The sequence below is a fragment of the Acomys minous genome (assembly GCF_964271855.1).
Source record: "Acomys minous genome assembly, chromosome: 1".
Classification (NCBI taxonomy): Eukaryota; Metazoa; Chordata; class Mammalia; order Rodentia; family Muridae; genus Acomys; species Acomys minous.
This window is the reverse complement of record NC_140483.1, coordinates 152,912,070-152,931,127: the sequence shown is the minus strand read 5'-3', so window position 1 is coordinate 152,931,127 and position 19,058 is coordinate 152,912,070. Positions and strand designations below refer to the sequence as shown.

General features: G+C 40.6%; 1 protein-coding gene across 1 annotated transcript in view; it reads right to left on the bottom strand.

Annotated features, from left to right (window-relative positions):
* MUSK (muscle associated receptor tyrosine kinase) overlaps positions 1 to 19,058 on the bottom strand; it is a 143,063-nt gene that overhangs the window by 52,839 nt on the left and 71,166 nt on the right. The window lies entirely within an intron of this gene.

Genomic DNA, 19,058 nt, shown 5'->3' with positions numbered 1-19,058 from the left:
ATATTTGCAGCCATGCTGAATTCACAATTCAAAATCATCTCATTAGAACAAATGCATAGCAGTATTATAGAGAATGTCAACACTAAACTAATACCTCAGCCAGCCAGGAAACAGGCAAAACACATAGATAGGCAGGTACTGTCAAGTCCCAGTTCTCTCAACAGCAGTTGAGGTCTGCTGTATAGGTATATGTACACGTACATGTAGATTGTGTATGCATATATGATGCATATGTATATATGTGTGTGTATTTGTATATCAGCATATGCATGCACGCACACACACGTGCACGCGCAAGTGCACGCAGAATCCACCTGACGTTAGGAATGAGTAGCTCATTGCTTGAAACAAGGGCAAGAGTGAAGTGCCCTTCCTTGTGAGAGGAGGAGGAAGAAGAAGTAACAGTTTTGCAGAATTTGGGTGCCTGTGGGACTAAATCTGGATTGGACTCCAGAACATTACAGATTGGGGCCCTAAATTCTCATAACAGGCTCTCTAAGAGAAACTTCAAAGTTACTGGGAAAGGGGAAATTATTTTAAAGAAAGAGTAATTAGGAATGATTCATAGAACATTGGGAATGAAGATGCTAAGAAATCCAATGCATTTAGTAACTGGGTGATCAATCCCTCTAGAAGAAAATAAAACATTATAATAAAATAGTGCAAAAATCAACAAACAAGTCGTAGCACTAAAAAGAATGTGCAGTGATGAGCTAAAAGGCAAAATTCAAACACAAATTAGTAACCCTGCAGAGAGCAATAAAATGCTAAAAATTAAAACAGAATTTAAAAAAACAGAATAAAAATTTAAAAAAAAAGACTAGCTAAAATTGATGTAATAACAACACATATAATAAGTTTAGACTTGGACAAGGTCGACTGAAGAATCAGTGAGCAAGAAGTGGATGCTTAAGAAAACTGTGAAGCCCTAATGCATACAGAAAGGAGGAGAAAACATGAAAGATCAGGGAAGACAGTAGCGAGGATTCAAAGCTCTCATAACATAAGAGCACTGAAGATCTCCAGTAAGAGCAGGGCAGAGATGCAGCGTGTGAAGAGGTAATGGAACAATCTCAACTCGAAGCAACATCTGGATCTCTGGAAGCACTAAACATCTGGCTCCGTAGAAGCACTAAACACTGGATCTATAGAGGACTAAACATCTGGCTCTCTCTCTAGAAGCACTAAAGTTGTGGCCTTTAAAATCAGGAACTCAACGTCACTTGTGAGGCTCTTAGGAAGAGAATGCAGGCAACACAGCCTGCACAGCGGAATCAGGTGGTTTTGCCAAGGTCTCAGAGGTCTTTCTTTACAGAAACACTTCAAAACATCTTGGTCTTTCCAGTGGGTGGTAGAACTACAATCCACTTAGAAAATGTGTATGTAGGAAGATTAATAAAAAATAAGTTGACATTTGTGGTTTGAAAGCGTGTCCTCCCTAAGTGGGGAAAATGGTGCCTGATTTTTCTCCTTCAAGGGCGGGTGGAATTTAATGACTCATTTTTAACAAATGAAAGATGGCAGAAGTGACCACATGGCTCCTGAGTCTGGATTGTTAAAAAGAAAAAGGAACTCCTTCCTGCTCTCCACTAGCTCTCAGGCAAGCACTAGGGAGAGCGACAAGCACACTCGAGCTGCACAGGGTCCCACAGCAGAAGGAACTGCAGATTGCCAACATCCGGCATCAACTATAACTAACCTGTTGGCTGCCAAGCTGGACCTGGATCTTCCAAGTTCATCAAGCTTTCAAAACAGCGAAGAAGTCAACATTTCAACTGTAAATACTACCCAGAGTATGGTGACACACGCCTTTAATCCCAGCACTTGGGAGGCAGAGGCAGGTGGATCTCTGTGAGTTAGAGACCAGCCTGGTCTACAAAGTCCAGGACAGCCAAGGCTACACAGAGAAACCTTGTCTTGAAAGATATGTATTGTGTGTGTGTGTGTGTGTGTGTGCGCGCACAAGTGGTACACAAATAGACATGTAGATGAAATACCCATACACATAAAATACACTTAAAAAAAAAAAAGCAAGCAGTCTAGTGCCCATAGATTACCATGGAAAGAACTAGTGAAGAATACACTTGGGAAATGAGAATTTAAATGCATAAAAAAGGAAACATGAAAAAGAAATAATGGATACAGGACCTGGTGCTTCACCTTAAGAGGAATATTAATTATGGTCTATAAAGTTACTTAATTTTTGAGATTAGGAAATATTGCTAATACTTAAGGGAGGAAGAGGAAGAGGAAGAGTAGGCTCTGTTGAGAGTAGGCTCTGTCCTGCGTGGGATGACTAGGGATGATATTCTGCGGTACTGAACTCGGTTACAAGGAGAGCACCAGCTCTGCATTAAAAACGTCCAGGTCATCACTAAAGTAGAACACGAAGACTCGAATGTCAGAATCAGTGAGCTGGGGGAGGGGAGAGAAGAGAGGAGGAGGAGGAAAGAATGAATTCAGCCCGAAGAAGGATTGGAATTGAAAGGAAGCAGAATAAAGAAACAGCGTAATTAGCATAACGCACAGGTGCTAAAGATGCAAGCTAAGGCAGTATCCTGAAGCTGAGGCAAGAGGGTCACAGGCTCCAGGCTATCCAGAACTATCTAGAAAGGCCTTGTAAATTAATTAATTGATTAATTCACTCTAACAAATATTAGAAATAAGTTTTCAGATTAAATATAGATGACTAAACTTATCTACTAAAGATGACAAAATCTTCTGGACTGTATTATTTTTCCAAATCAAGCTGTGTTCTACTAACACCATAGCAGGAAGGTTAGGAGGAAAGCAACCAAAGACTACAGACCAACGGGGAAACCTTGAATTAAAATGTATCAACAAAACTGATATAAAACACAACAGATTTTATGACAAAAAGCACTCATAGCAAAAAAGAGGAAGAATGCCCAAAGGTTAGAAACACAATATCATCTGAAGGGGGATTTACAACAAGGTGCACATGCACTCCATAAAATAAAAATTTCAAAACTTGTAAAACTCCAACTGGCAGATTTAAGAGCGGTGGTCACTGTCAAAGGCTGCTGCTAACACAGCCTGAGGCTCACTCAGCCACTGTGAAGGCCTAAAGGGCCTGCTTCAGATGACGAGGCTAACCTTTAAAAGGAAAAGTCGCAGTGAGTTTAAAATGTAAATGAAGGAGAAAAAGAAAGCTATGTCTTTTACTCTGGCCCAAGAGCAATTTCATTTTCTGCCACAGTATAAATTTTTGGACCATAAAACTAAAATGGAAACATTATAAATGCTACAAAGCAACTTCTCAAAATAGCAGGTCGTAAAGTCCGGTTCCCCGGCCTCTTCATGCACCGCCCAGAGTTCAGCCATTTCTGTCACTTGACGAGACTTCATGTGGTGATGGTATTAAAGTGGAAGAGTAAAGAGAAGTCTTAAAGTGTTCATCAAGGAGAAATAAAAATTACCCCAGTCATATAAAACACTGAGATTTTATTTTCCTTTTGCTGTTCTTTTTTCTTTTAAGACAGTCAATGTAAGTAAGCTGGGCTGGTCTCATGTGTTCCCTTTGCAGCTCAGCTAAAGAGCTTATATTCTCCTCTGCACCCAAATGTTGTATGTATGTATGTATGTATGTGAGTATGTATGTATGTATGTATGTATGTATGTATGTATGTATGTGTGTGCGTATGTATGTATGTATGTGTGTATGTATGTATGTATGTATGTAGGTAGGTAGGTAGGTAGGTAGGTATGTGTGTATGTATGTGTCTGTGTACAAGTGCCCACAAAGACAAGGAATGGCTCAGTGGTCAAAAGCACTTGTTTGTCCAGAGGACCTGAGTTCAGTTCCCAGCACCCATGTTCACAGTTCACAATCTCCCGGCAAATACAGCTCCAGGGGATGCGGCGCCCTCTTCTGGTCTCTGTGGGTACCTGTACACAGACCTATTTATTTGCCTTTTAAAATAAAAGATCCTCTTTTCTGCAGATTGTGTTTGCAGTTTTCTTTCAGTCAGTACCTTAGGGAATCCTGACCCTGGCACATAGCTCTACCTAACGTTGAAGATATTACAAAGGACAAACTCAGCAATTAAGCAAACTCAGAGGCTGGAGACCCACGCTCATCACTAAGCTAATCTCCTGACATTGATAGATGATACCCGGGGAACCACCCAGGTGGCAGATCTGGGTTAGAACCTTAACTATGCTGCTCATTGGTTTTTTGATCTGGTTCTTGCTCAACTTCTAGAAACTCAGTTTTTTTCAACTGAAAGAAAAAAAATGGAGTAATTGACTCCTAACTCAGAAGTATGGAGAAGAGTAAATCATAAAAAGATGATAGATATTTGGGGGCAGAAAGGGGCATCTTGAGGGAGGGAGGGGGGGATGCATGCAAGATACATTGAGCACATGTACAAATTTTCCAGAAATACTTTTAAAGATATAAGTAGGGATAGAAACTTAGTGAGACAAAGGGTACTAGATGAAGGTAGGGGGAGGATAAGGGGGTGATCAAAATATATTATAAACACGTACACACCTGTAAAAGAATTGATAAAATATTACATTTTTTATGAATTAAAAAGCACAACTTCTATGAAGTAGTTAGTAATAATAATAATAATGAGTAATAATTACTATAAAAACACTGATTGAGGATACAGCTACAAAGCATGTGAAGCAATGTTTGAAGCCAGATTTATTCTCTCTCTCTTTCTCTCCCTCTCCCCACCCCCTGGCCCCACCCCCTCCTCCAGGATATCTTCTGGGCTCACAAAAGCAGCCCTGTCCCTTTGAAAGGCTTCACAGAGAGGCTTTATTTTATTTTTAACATCCGCCTGCCTTAGCTCATGCTTCCCAGATATTGTTCATGCTATGTGCTGTTTTTTCACAGTTGTTGAAAGCATGTTTGCAACTCTGTTCCTAATCTAAACTATCTAAGAGAGGAGCTACTCCGTGAAGAGACGAACTCATCCTATAGATGTTGCCGATAAACCGTCCATGTGAATGAATCTCTTCCAGAACCCTGTTTTCTAAGAATCATTGATTTGGAGATGTCTCTTAGTCGACACATGCTACTAGCACCCCCAGGGACCGTTTTACTAGATTGTATGTCTTTACTTTTCATTATTGAGTGAAAGAGGGCTGAAGAGGAATCGTGCTGTGGCTCCTTAGAACTCTGCCTCTCAACAGATTCCTCTTTTGTTATGCAGTCTTTTTTTTTTTTTTAATCTGAAAATAATAACAAACATTAAAAAAAAAAAGAGCCTGGAGCTCTTTTTGACTCTTGGTAGATAAAGCAAAACAAAGCGAGAGGATCCTGGTGTGTGGCCACCGTGTACTCGGCTGTCACTTTTGAGGCAGCGCAGGGCATGCGTGAGGCACTCCCCACTGTGGCTTCATCACTAGGGGACGCTGAACCAGAGTGCACCATTCTAACCATGGCTTTCTGCACCACGTCCTCAAAGGAAGACTTGCCCGCCCCCATGAGACCAAGATTCTCTATTGTAGCTGGCACTGAGGACATGTCCGTGGCCTTTAAGATAGTGACATTACCCCCCCCCCCCGTTCATAAATAAAGATTGGAGATTAATCCGCATGAGAAGACTATTGCCCACTCAATCAGAGCAGAGCCTAATGAAGTTCACTTGTTTAATGCCCAGGCCCATCTGTAGACAGGAAAATGGCGGGAAAGAGTTTTTCTTTTACTCACCTGGTCCTGAAAACATCTCATTTTAACCACCCACTAATAAAAAGTTGGGCTTCAGTTTCAATGTCCTCTCTCAAAGAGAAACAACCTTCGGTCCTGATGGGAAAAGATGCTGAGCTGGGTAATTCCTAGAGGAGAAGTCCTACCCATGCTACCATTCCAAGACTCTGCATCTGAAATAATGTACTCAGAAAAGCCTAATAAACGGGGAACCTTCCATGTGCCAACCACCCAGCATCTCCTAATCTTGTGTAGCCACAGCAGGCATTAAAAAAAAGAAGAACCAAATGTTCTTTTTGATTGAAGCTTAGGAACATGCCTGTGTTCTGAGAATAGTCAAAAGTCAGGTATTTTCTTTTATTTATCAACCAGAACTGTTAACTGAAAACATAAATAGGAGCCTGGCAACCTTAACAACCTTAGTATGAAATACTACCATAGTATTCTGGTTTAGGAAATGGTGTGAGCTGGTACTATCTGTGTGTTTTTTGTTTTGTTTTGTTTTTTGTTTTTAAAGGTGGAATTCTGAGCGTTCCATAGGGCCAATCTGCTTCTGGGTTGTAGATTTCCACACTCACATCATCATTTGAAAAATAACATCTGAGACAGAATGCAATCAAAAAAGAACCTCAATGACGGCCCGAGTCACAGGTCACAGGTCACAGGTCACAGGTCACAGGTCACAGTGGTTGTAGTGGTGCCACTAGTAGATGCTACTCCAAATTCTCCCTTCTTATTACTCTCTGAGTATAAGTCAAGGCCAGGCTCTCTGTGTGCATGCTAGATCTCCAGTCACCACCTTGTCCAATCTCTTTCCCTCTCTTACAGAAGTGTAATGCACACAATGAATGGCTGTTCCTTAGTCAAAGTTCTCTTGGGCCTGGCCTTTCTGAAGCCCTGGAATTTCCATGACTTTTCACTGTTTGGTTCACTGATTGGTTCAAGACATAAACCAATCTATTATGGTTCGGAGCTTGAATGTCTCCTGATGGCCCATTGCTGTGAGGGTCACCACTCGGTGGTGCTATTTGAAAGTGATGCCTCTTTGAAGAGGTAGAACTTGACAGGAAGAATTTAGGTCCCTTAGACACACCCTCGAAGAACATATCAAATGGCTTCCTGTCTTGGAAGTTGCTTCCTATCCAATGTTAAGTGAACACAAGTCTCCTTTCTTACTCACTCCCTACATGATGTATTGTGTTGCCCTAGGCCAATGGTTCTCAACCTGTGGGTCATGACTCCTTTGGGGGTCAAATGGCCTTTTCACAGGAATCACCTAGGACCATTTACACTATGATTCAAAATGTAGCAAAATTACAGTTATGAAGTAGCAATGACAATAATTTTATGGTTGGGAGTCACCACAACATGAGGATCTGCATTAAATGGTCACAGCATTAGGAAGGTTGAGAACCACTGTGCTACACTCAAGGCCACGACAAGGCCAAGAGACCATTGACAAAATCCTCTGAAACTGCTAGTCAAAACAAACCTTTCCTCCTTTTAAGCTGGTTGTCTTGAGCATTTTGTCACAGTAGTGGAAAGCTGACTGATACAAATCTTAATTTTTCATAACTTCCTAAGCTACCTCATTACATTAAGCATAGTAAGCACTAAGCAAACATAAAAATTTAAAACTATAATGACATTTATGTCTTACTACTTGTGGGCAACCTTGCTACTGACTTTTAAGGTTCATCAAGACTAAGGACATTCCAAGTAGACATCTTCAAGCCAGTGCTTCTCAAACTGTAGTGTAGCTCACCAATCACCTCCAGGTGCTCAAAGAGTCCAGAAGAGGGCGCTGCACCCCACGGGGCTGGAGTTAGAAGTGATTATTAGCCACCTCATATAGGGACCAGATTCCAGTTGTCTCTAAGAACAGCAGCAAGTCCTTTCACCACTGAGTCCCCTTTCTAGCTAGCTCCTCCCTAGAGGTTTGGAGGTGGGTACATCCCAGCCAGGAAATGATACAAGACTGTTTCTGAGCCATTCAACTTAACAGACACAACAACTAAGCTTCTGGACTCTTCTGAGATGCAGCCCCAAGAGGAGGAAACGGTGCAAGATGGGGAGAAACGGGAGACACCACTGGGCAGGGCTGAGAAGCGTGATTTTTTCATGGAAGTCTCATTTCCTTCAGTTGCTCAAGTTTTAAATCAGTTTCCCACTTGAGATTCACTTAGAAACACAAAATGATAGAAAAACCAATATTGCCAACAAGACTTTTGGGCAAATATCTGGTTTTATAGAGAATTTTTTTAAATGATATAAACTTGAGAAATGCGGTATTTTTGTTTCTGTGTCATATAATTTTTTTTTCTTTTTCCAGACAGGTTGTCTCCAAATAGCTCCTATCCGGTTTGCTACTAAAAGCCCGTTCTTACTTCATACACCACTCGTCACAGTGGGGCCAGCACAGAGCTGTAATCTCTAACAAGCAGCAGGCATGCAGGTGCAAGGCAACACTGACTGGGGTGGATTTATGTTCTCTGGAACCCAGATGGGCAGTTATAAATGTTGATGCTCTGTCGATGAAATATGAGAAAGCTAGCCAGAAGCCATCTCTGGGTAGGCGTCATCCAACTTTATAACAATTCTCACAGCAGACAAGAATTCTGAGCCCAGCTAGGACTGATGGAGAAGTCGCCATGGACACTATGTGCTCCTTCCATTCTGCACAACTCTTGGCTCTCAATGGTCTCTCTCTCTCTCTCTCTCTCTCTCCTCTCTCCTCTCTCTCTCTCTCTCTCTCTCTCTCTCTCTCTCTCTCTCTCTCTCTCTCTCTCTCCCTCTCCCTCTCCCTCTCCCTCTCCCTCTCCCTCTCCCTCTCCCTCTCTCTCTCTCTCTCTCTCTCTCTCTCTCTCTCTCTCTCTCTCTCTCTCTCACACACACACACACACACACACACACATGAAGAGATAGACTTTCAAAGGTCAAGTTATTCAAACTTGTGTAACTGGTAAGTAGAACAGTCAGGATTAATACCCAGGGCCAGCCAATCAGTATGCAACCTCTTTGAGGGGTGGCCTATGTAAGTTATGTATACAGGAAGGAAGGAATCACAAATGGCTAGTGGAAGATGTGCTAACACACACACACACACACACACACACACACACACACACACACCGGAACTGCCTCATCCTATTGTTAACCTTGGTGTCAAGTTTCCTTATTTGCAAATTAAGGGTTTGAATTTATTTCTTACAGTCCCCATTCCTGATGGAAAATATGATTACAATTCTGATAGACTCAAGGCTAATAAAAATTATCTCTACTTTTTTTTTTTTGTGAGGGTTTCTCTGTGTAACCCTGGCTGTCCTCGAGCTCTGTAGACCAGGCTGGCCTTGAACTTGTCACTGTGCTGGGATTAAAGTCATGAGCCGCCACACCTGGTTAAAATGATCTCTATTTTAAATTAAAATGTATGTTTTGTTATATTTTAAATTAAAATTTACTGTTTCTGCCTTGAAGATGAAGTTGGGACATGAAATGAGGGGCTGTGACTGTCTTCACAAATGCCAGCATCATTGTTTTGCACAAACTATGTCACTAACCCTGTGAGTAGTATTGAAGACGCTGTTTGTCTGATGTGTTCACAGCAATTGCTCTTAGGCCTGTTACCGAATTTCTTCTTCTAGAGTCTGTAAGGTAGATAACTCATACTCTATGAGGACAAAAACTGAGGCACAGGGAGAGTTTTTTTTTTTCAAGCTAAGCTCCTGAAGCAGCAAGAGGAGGGCCCGGGTTTTAAAGGCAGGAAGTTGCTCACAGGCTCGGGGGCCGTTCAGTTTCCATGACAGTCTAGAGCCTGTGTGACCAGCTCGAACAACATGTTCCCTCTGGGAATCATGGCTGCCACAGCCTATCGTTCATGAGGGCAAAGTACTAACTCAGATCTCATAAATCCACACTCGGTGTCTAAGGAAAATAACTAAAGGTAAAATCATTTGAACTCCTGCTTATCATATACTTTAAAAGGCTTGTCACGGTTTCTTTGTATCCAAATACACAAATTTTCAATTTACAATTTAAACGTAGGCCCTCCAAAAAGACAGACAGCTTTTTTCTATCACTCAGCACTTAGAATCGGTTGTCTTTGTTGAGTATATTATTTTATTAAAGTTTCCTGTGCTGCAAACGTGTATTTGAACCCATGAGTCTCGTCTTAAAAATACACAGAAAATTAAATTAAAGCTTCCTCCAACTAGAGACCATCAATTTCTGTTCACAATGATTTTTTTTGTTTTAAATAATTCATAAATACATAAACATTGCACAGAGCCATTTACTTGTTTTCAAACCCAGTTTCATCATCAGTTCAGACTAAAAGGGCCTGACCATCCTCTGACTTACATGGTTATTGGATTAGCACTATAATTGTTAATCTACCTCCTTTTACTTGGGGTCTTTAGTGACAAGCCTACAAAGAAAGGGCCATGGAAGCATTCTCTCCTGAAGTCTTACAGCACTCTAGGCAACCACAGCATAGTGCCCAAATCAGTAGTAGATCAAACTCTGCTTGGAGCATGCACCTATCAAATCATGCAGATTTAACTATGCCAACGAGAGCCCCTAGGGGTATCAGAGGCTTGTGGCTTTTTCTTTTGTTTTATTTTAAAGTGCAGGTTCTATCCATGACAGCAAGCCAAACCTGTTAGTGGCATCGGACCCATAGTGCTGATGCCTGAACAGGACCACTGCACATCTATTAAAACTGCAATCACTGAGACACCGCACACACGGGGTTAAATACCTCTCTCTGTGGCATTTGTCATATTAAGAGCTGTAGTATAAACAAAGGAAAGAGCAAATCAAATGTGGTATAAACATTGCACAATTGCTTCCACTCCTGTAGCTGCAACAAGAGAAATCTGATCCCCAACAGAGGGGGCAGGCAGAAGTCCAACATCATGGAAACAGTGCTATCTACTATATGCATGTTTATTAATGTCAGCTTCAGAAACATAATAGATGCTCAAGAGATTGACGGATTGGTAGATAGATAATTAGATAGATAGATAGATAGATAGATAGATAGATAGATAGGAGAGAAAGAGGAGAAAAAGAGACAGAGAGACAGAGACAGAAACAGAGACAGAGAGACAGAGAGAGAGGGAGAGAGACAGAGAGACAGAGAAATAAGTGGCAGACAGGTGGACAGATAGAACATCAGTGTTCAGGATTTAGTTCAGGATGATCTACTTTGTTGTTTGCAAAAAGTCTTGAGTAGACAAGTTTCTAAATAGGCTTGGGCAGCTGTAAGGGTGTGCAAGCAAAGCCCTTTAGACTACAGGAAAAACTGTTGATGCTCTTGGGTGTTCTGACTAGCCACAGAGCCTCAGGTCCTAGAGCCACTTACAGTTTCCACACTGCTTGCTTTCTCTCCCAGCAGCCCACATTACTATTCAGGTTGAGATAAGATGCTGTTTTTCAAAGCCTCATGGAAACAGGAGATGCATAGACATTAGAGAAGCATACGGCAGCCCTCTGCCCAGGACTCTGTACACATTCCTGTCTGCTTCCTGCCCTGCGCTGGCTCCCAGTTGCCCCTTCTGTGTAGCTATCAAGTCACGTCACACTCTGAGGTCTCCGAGAATGCTCAGGCAGCTCCACTTCTTTTTTTGTCCAACCTTTATTTCTCCATAGCTTAAGATGTGTAGAACTGACGAAAACTCTTGTCTTTGCTCACAAGAAGTCTGTGCCAGTTTTATACCAGAGCACTCCCAAGTGCATCAAGAAGTTCCAGAACCATCCCTGTTCTCCACTTTTATATAATTTATAAGAATGATTAAAGCCATGTTGACTCTTACCAAAACAATGCTGGAAGAGAGCCAGGTCGGAATAAATAATGCAATCGCCAGGGATCATGGTACATTCTAGCATCTGTCTATTGAGGACTCACCACTCATTTTGTTTTTCGTTATCTAATAGGACTCACGTGATTGTGGTATTTACACAATGCACTATGATCTATGTTCCTATATTCGGTATCAGGTAGATATATCTTGTTACCCATGGTTAAGTAAAAAACTTGAGGAAAGAAAACAAAACAAAACAAAATAAAAAACAAAAACAAAAGAATGTGCATTGTAGAAGAGCCTTTCCCAGTGATGAAAAAAACTTATATCAAAGACCCGTATAACCACAAAAAAGCATAAAAAATACACAATCATACTAAAAATATTTCAATATCTTGGGGTGAAGAGCAGCTAGGGCTCCTGCAGAGGACTTGGGTTCAGTTCCTAGCACCCAGAGCAGGTGCCACTTCACCGATTGTAACCCCAGCTCTGGGATCTGCCACTCTCTTCTTAAACCCATCATTACCTGAAAGCATGCTTAAACACACAGACATAATCACAAAATAAATGCTTAAAAAAATAATAGGAAGAGAAATTCAATCTTGCCCTGCCTGCAGAGTTGTCCCCCAGTGACCACATGACTTTGAAAGCCAGCTTTACCATTCACAACAGGACTTTCTGCTCTCATCGCCCTGGGCCACCGAGTATCTGCCCCCTGCCTCAGAGGAAAACTTTCAAGGTACACAAAGAAACATTTTGGCTCACTCTTTGGATATGAACCATATCTAAGTGAAATGTAGAGCTGATTAGAGAGACAGGCAGGACTTTACCCGAAGGGAAAAATAATTCCTACTACACAACACTGGAAGTTCACTCTGCCTCTGACTTAAGCATAATAATATATGGGTAGCAACTTTTTGAGGAGAAAAACATTACATGGAATCATTTTACTGGAGGAAAATAGGATATTTGCTTCTATGGGACTTAAAATAAGCCATGACAAAGAGAAGAACAATTTCTAGTCTAAAAACGGTAGCCTTATAAAGTAGTATGGTTAGCATATGTCTTTTGATAGTTAAGGGATGATGGTAGCTAAAGGCTAAAAGGCAAAGGCCAGGTATGCCTTCCTTTAGCATCTGTAAGATCTATTCCAACAGACATTGAAGTCTACATACAGCAAAGGAATAAAACAGCCATCTCTGAGCCTACGGAACCAATAAGTCTGTGATATGACCCAGATAGGGTAAAATACTAAAATCGAGCATCTCAGGGTTTGTGTAATAGGTCAACTAGATTTCCCTGGATGTAGCCATTGTCCCAGAGACAAGAGTCAGTCTTCCGTAGGAGGATGGTCACCGTCACGAGATAGCTTTTTCCTGCATTCCAGATGACTGTGGAACTCGGAGAACAACAGACGCCCTGTCAAATTCTAATCTGTGTACTTCCACAGGTCTCATCATCCCACTTTTCTACAGGAACTTACATTTATTTTGTTTTTGTAGTTCCCTTTTGCTGTAAGTCGGTAGCCAACAGAGCTGGGAAGCCTTCAGAGGAAGATGCTAACTCAAGCAGCGTTCACACCGGAGCCTCCAAACCACTGGAGAATCCCAACAAAAATGCCAGGCTTCTGCTTGCCAGTAAGTAAGTGAGCCAAATGTGTAGAGAATCTAGCCGTGTGCCTGTCTATGACCCCATTCACCTGCTTTATCTAGAAAGTTCTGTTCCCTTCCTCTGCAGATCTCATGCAGGATGTCTTCGTGGACTGATTTCCTTCCTGGGGGGAAGGGAATATTCTTCAGCTGAAAGAACGTACTGTGAGTGCCTAGTAAGCATCCAGAATACACCAAGGGCCTTTGACTAAAATTTCCCCATCCTTGAGTTGGTTCTAGGAAAGCACAGAACAAGATGGCAAAACCATCGCATGGGTGAACGGAAGGGTTCATGATGCCTTATCAGCGCAATACAATATTTGGGAGATACAACTTTTCAAAGCATGGACATGTATAGTAGCTATCCCTAATTATAAAAGTCTCTTTACAAAGGTTCAAAAAAATTACAGCTATTTAAGTGGTATAATCCAAGTAACTTTTATAAACAGGGATGTGGGTTGTTAGCTTTGCACTTATACTAACATGTAACATGAGATGGGTTTAACTTTTCACTTATGAAAATATTATGTAAGTAACTAATTGTTATTTTTCAAGCACATGGTAATCCCTGTACAAGGACTTATTAAAGAAGAAAATAATAAAACTGAAAATAATTCTGTATTTTTTACTCTTTGCCACATGTTAACCAATGCTCACAACAAGCTAAGATGTCAGGGGGGTGGTGGTCTTACTTGTATTTTAGAGATGGGGAAAATGAGGCTCAGAATATATATGCCGGATATTCTTAGACATACAAATCTACTTCCCTCCTTTCAATAGCTGGATAGAATTTCATCATTATCTTTTTAGATAAACATTATATCTTTTTAAAATTTTTGCTATTATATGCAACTTTGTAGCAACTAACCTCAAACATAAACTTATGTAAATTTCCATTTAGATAAAATTTTCAGAGTTTCAATTATTAAGACAAATCTCTATACATCTTAAAAATGAATTTTCCCCCTAAATGACCACTACTAGGCTGTGCTAGGTTATCAGGTAAGTTGATGAAAGTGATTGCTTGGCCATGTGCTGTGTTATTCTTTGCATGTAAACTGTCTCTTCTTCGACATTTTGATCACAGCTAGTTCCTGTTGTTTTACTATGATGTGTCTGAATGAAGTTGCTCCTGTTGACTCCTTAGGACGTGATGTCCTTGGCCTTCCTGAGGGTATAAGTCTTACGTCACTTCTGGCACATTCTTAGTCATGTTCTTCAAAGTGGATTCTTATTTATTTTATTTATTTCTTTAGATGCTATGATAGCATATTTTTCATTATTTCTAAACTCATTTCATCTTTTCTGCCTTTTTAAATGTTGGTGCACTGTTGTCCAAATACGGAGGTGGTCTCTTTAATGAGTAAATGACCTCTATGTCTCTCAATATCAATACTCATCCGTGAGATCTAAATTTCACCCATTATATATTTTCATTTATTAAAATCATCTTTCTCAAAATTGCCTTGCATCCTCCTAAAATACTTTTTAATGTATTCTTTGAAAAACCCATACATGTACACATTTATCTTCTCAGATCCACCTTCACTCCTAATTTTATATCCTCTTCTCATTTGTTTATGTTTTAATCTCACAATGGGTCCAATCAGTGATGCTCTTATTTTCATGGGTGTAGGGTCATCCACTGAGGCATGACTACCCCCCAAAAGGGAAGTGTCTCTCCCTCCCTGACAGCAAATAGCTACTCAGCAGAGGTGGGGCTTTAGAACACCTTTCCTCCATGCTGGGATAACACAGGGAAACATACATTGTGTTTCTATTCCTCCTTTCTTGTCTTTAACTTCTCTGAGTATATTTCTTTATGTTCCCTACTGAGTTCTTCTGCTGGCTGAGATCCTTTGTATATTGTGTTGACTCACAGTCAAGTGAGTGCCTTCCTTCACTGCTACAGTTATTGTTGTGAATTCATCCTTACCATGTTTTCATCCATCAAAACACCGTGTCCTGCTGTGTTCCCTGAGTAAGGCACTTTCATTTTGCATATTCTTTTCTTGTTAAATTTTTCACTTAGAATAGACTCTTTATGTTAATTTATTCTACCAGGGATCTCCAGACTGTGTTGCTGTATCAAGTTAATATCATGCCTCTGTGTTCTGTGTGTTTAATATGTGTTTCTAAGAATGTGTATATTGTATACCCTTATAAACGGAATTCAGGTAAAGACAGATAAGTCTTTACACACACACACACACACACACACACACACATGTGTGTGTGTGTGTGTGTGTGTCTGTGTGTCTGTGTGTGCCCTTGAATTTTCCTGGCCTGTCTTGCCATCACTGTGCCCTAAGCAAGAGTCTCAGTGCTTTCCTCTACTTCTCATGGGGCTCAAAACCTTGTCTCCTCGTCTCTATAGATCTTAAAACTGGGAGACAGAAATGTTCACAAAGCCCATGCTCAGGAGCCTACTAATTAACCTGCTCAATCTCTAATCATTTCTGGTATCCAGATATTTACATTTTATCCCTATGAGTTGTTTAGCTAACCCTGAGTTCTAAGCCTTTGTAGTAGGAAGGCCTTCATATTATATCTGACCTATTGCTGGAGCTATAAGATTTAACCTCAGGTTAAACTCTCCTAGATTCAGTGTTTGGGTTCTAAGCCACATGACTTTCTTGCATCGAAATTCTGGGTTATCTTGTTTTACTCTCTTGGGGGAATATTCTCTTCGGCCCTATTCTCCTTTCTGGTAAGATTCCAATGGTCATGTCTTGCCTTTAAACATTATGTAGACATACTTTTCTAAATGTGTATCTGTAGAGTAGATCAAAATTCAGGCAGTTGGAGAGGGGTGTGATCCGGCCGTACAGCAGGCCTCTCCTTCCCTAGTCACGGTCCTGTCCTCTGCTAAAGCCTTAAAGTTGCTCCACAATCCCATGCTTCCTTCTGAGTCACCATTTCCACCCGATAGCTATTTTAAAATCTTTCCACTCTGCTTACCCCTGCCTCCTGTTGCCCCCACATGGCCTCCTCACAGAGGATAACCTACCATCTACTTCCGAAAGGAAACGGAGACCACAAGAACAGCCTTCCTAAATTCAATATGCCTGACTTATATACTGACTCATATCAGAAAATGTCCCCATTTTCTTTCTTACTCCAAGGAAGGAAGTTCACTGTCCCTAAGGAGAGCAGCTGTATAATGTATCCTGGGAGTCTAGATACTTCAGAAAGTAAAAGCGGGATTCTATAAATAATTATTCCAGGACAACAGGTGTGAACCAGAACTGTCCTGGGAAAAACAGGACATGTGGTGTCTCTCCATATAAAGTTTGTAGTTGCACCTGAACCGTAGATGCAACCCTTGTGTGTGCCAAAGCACCTCATTCCTTAGACTGTGTCCTCCTTCTCCTGTGTATGGGCAATTTTTCCTTCTCACGATGTTTTAACATGGTCAATACTTCTGTCTTCTCGTTGTTTTGATTGCTCACCCCTTTTTGCCATGCTTATTGAAAAATGTGAGAAACACCTCCCCCACACACACAGTTTTTTTTTCTCTATACATACAGGATCTTGGCTTCTTCTTCTCTCCTCTGTCCTGATGCTACTCTAGGCAATGTCACGAAGAACTGTCTTGTTCTTTAACAGAAGGGACAGAATTGAATGTGTCTCAATTTCTTAGATACTGCCATCCATGTGACCTTTGTGTAAATGAGCCATCCTCACTGTCTTTTATTTCCTAAAGTGGTAGAGTACAGGACCTTCTGACTTCAAATACTCTGAGTGTCAAATGCACGAGGTCCTCCATGCAAGCATCAATTGCCCATTTCAATTCTAGCCATCTCATCCTTTTTGAAAGACACCATGCTGCTCCACCAGCTTGAGTTCCATCAGGAATTTTCTCACATGTGCTATCATTTGACATAAGACAGGAGGGTAGTGTGGTGGTTTGAATGAGAATGGCCCCCAGAGGCCCATACTTTTGAGCATGTGGTTCCCAGTTGATGGAACTGTTTGGGAAGGATTAGGAGGTGTGGCCTTGTTAGAGGCGATGTCTCACTGGCTTTTGGGCTTTGAAGTTTCGTTCTCAGTGTGCCTTCTCTGCCTCCTGCTTGTAAATGACATGTGAGGGCTCGGCAATTCCTGCCGCCATGCCTTTGCCTCATCACTATGGACTCTAACCCTCTGAAACTGTAAGCCAAATTAAATGTTTTCTTTTATAAGTTCCCTTGGTCGTGGTGTTTTGCCACAGCAACAGTAAAGTAACTAACATAGGTAGACTCTCTTTCCTCTTTTAGAAGCCTAGAAGCCTGAAGATGGTAATTGAAGGAGAAAGTTTTCCATCCCACAAGACAGGATATTTCTTTCATAATTGTTATGGCAGCTAAGACAGACTTACTACACTGTACCCAGTGTGGTGACATTACTGGCTAGAGGCTCCCAGTTGTATGCCCATTTGTAGTAAGTATAAAATGGCCTGAAACAGCAGTGTGGAGTTGTGACTCAAAAGAGGCCATAACTAGCAGATCATTATTAAGTGGTGGATACAGTTCCAACTGAACATGGCTGAGCCTTGCCTGGAACCCTCACCTCTTCAGGACCAGCAGGCATTTGAAGGTATTTTGAAGCTTCTCTCGATCATTTCACTATCACTTTTCCTTGCATTGTGAGTTGTAGGCTAAATTCCTCTTTGAATAGCTTCTGTCTGAATTGTAATTTGTGCATATGCCCAGCTCTTTGTGCCAAAGGAAATCAACTTTTTTGAGACTTCCTGAGCTAAAACATTTTTCTGTGGTTCTTATGTCTTGATAGCAATAAAAAATTGTGATAGATATCATTTATCATATTCTTACTATGGACTAGCAACAGTATGTCACGTATATTGGGTATTTTGTTGAGACATAGAGGATGTAGACTAGACTTAGGAGCGGAAATGATTTTCTTACCAACTGTTAGAGAAGCGTCAAGCACTAACATGAGCTCTCAGCCATTAGCAAATTTTAATAAAAACCTCCAGCATATGTTAAGAGTCAAGGCAGCAAGCATGACCATTTCAATGTTAGGAAGAAGGAAGTGGTATCCCATTATATTGATCCACAATTAAGTGGCAAAGAAAGAGCACACTGTGTAATTGGGCTCCAGTGAATTAATATTGGTGGTAGTTTTCTCTAACCAAATTGAAACAATTTGTTTTAATATCTGAGAAGACAGGAAGCTAGAGTTTAATAAATTGATAAGGGAATCTCTTGTGGAATTTTATACAATTGGATAACATTCATTCCACACTATTATACAGAGCAGTGAAAGCAATTCTGAATCCAGGCAGGTATTCAGTGTCTCAGTAGCTACTTGAATTCAGTTGTATGTTTATTTAGATTTCATTAAGAAAACACATCAATTGTATTCTAGTATTTAAATAGAATTGATAATTTAAAAGATATTAAATTATACCAACTCTATTGAGAACTATACTGATATGTATCATAATATATGTTCTTATCTAAGATATATTATATATATATATATATATATATATATATATATATATATATAATTTGCCATTTTCTAATAGAAATTTTATGATCAGTTGGTATAATGACACCACAAAAATGTTGCCTCAATTAGAGACAAATATGGAAAAAGAAGGTCATTAAAGCTGTGAGAGTAAAAAACACAGGTCCACGCAGGCCATAAAAGCAACTTTCATAAAAGCCTGAGTAAGTAATAAGTGGAAATTGCAGCAAAAGATAGATTTTGGCTAAAGCAGAATGGGCAGGCACAAAACTCCACAACCTATCAAAACCCCCCCCTTGTTTTAACTGCTGTTTCTGTGTGTATGTTTAGTCCAACATTTTATCAATCAAAAAAGGAAACTAAAAGCAGAAAAATCTGTAGCCATCATCTGTGAAGCACATTCAAGGACAGGCTGCTGAACGTAATCAATAGCTTACTAACTCC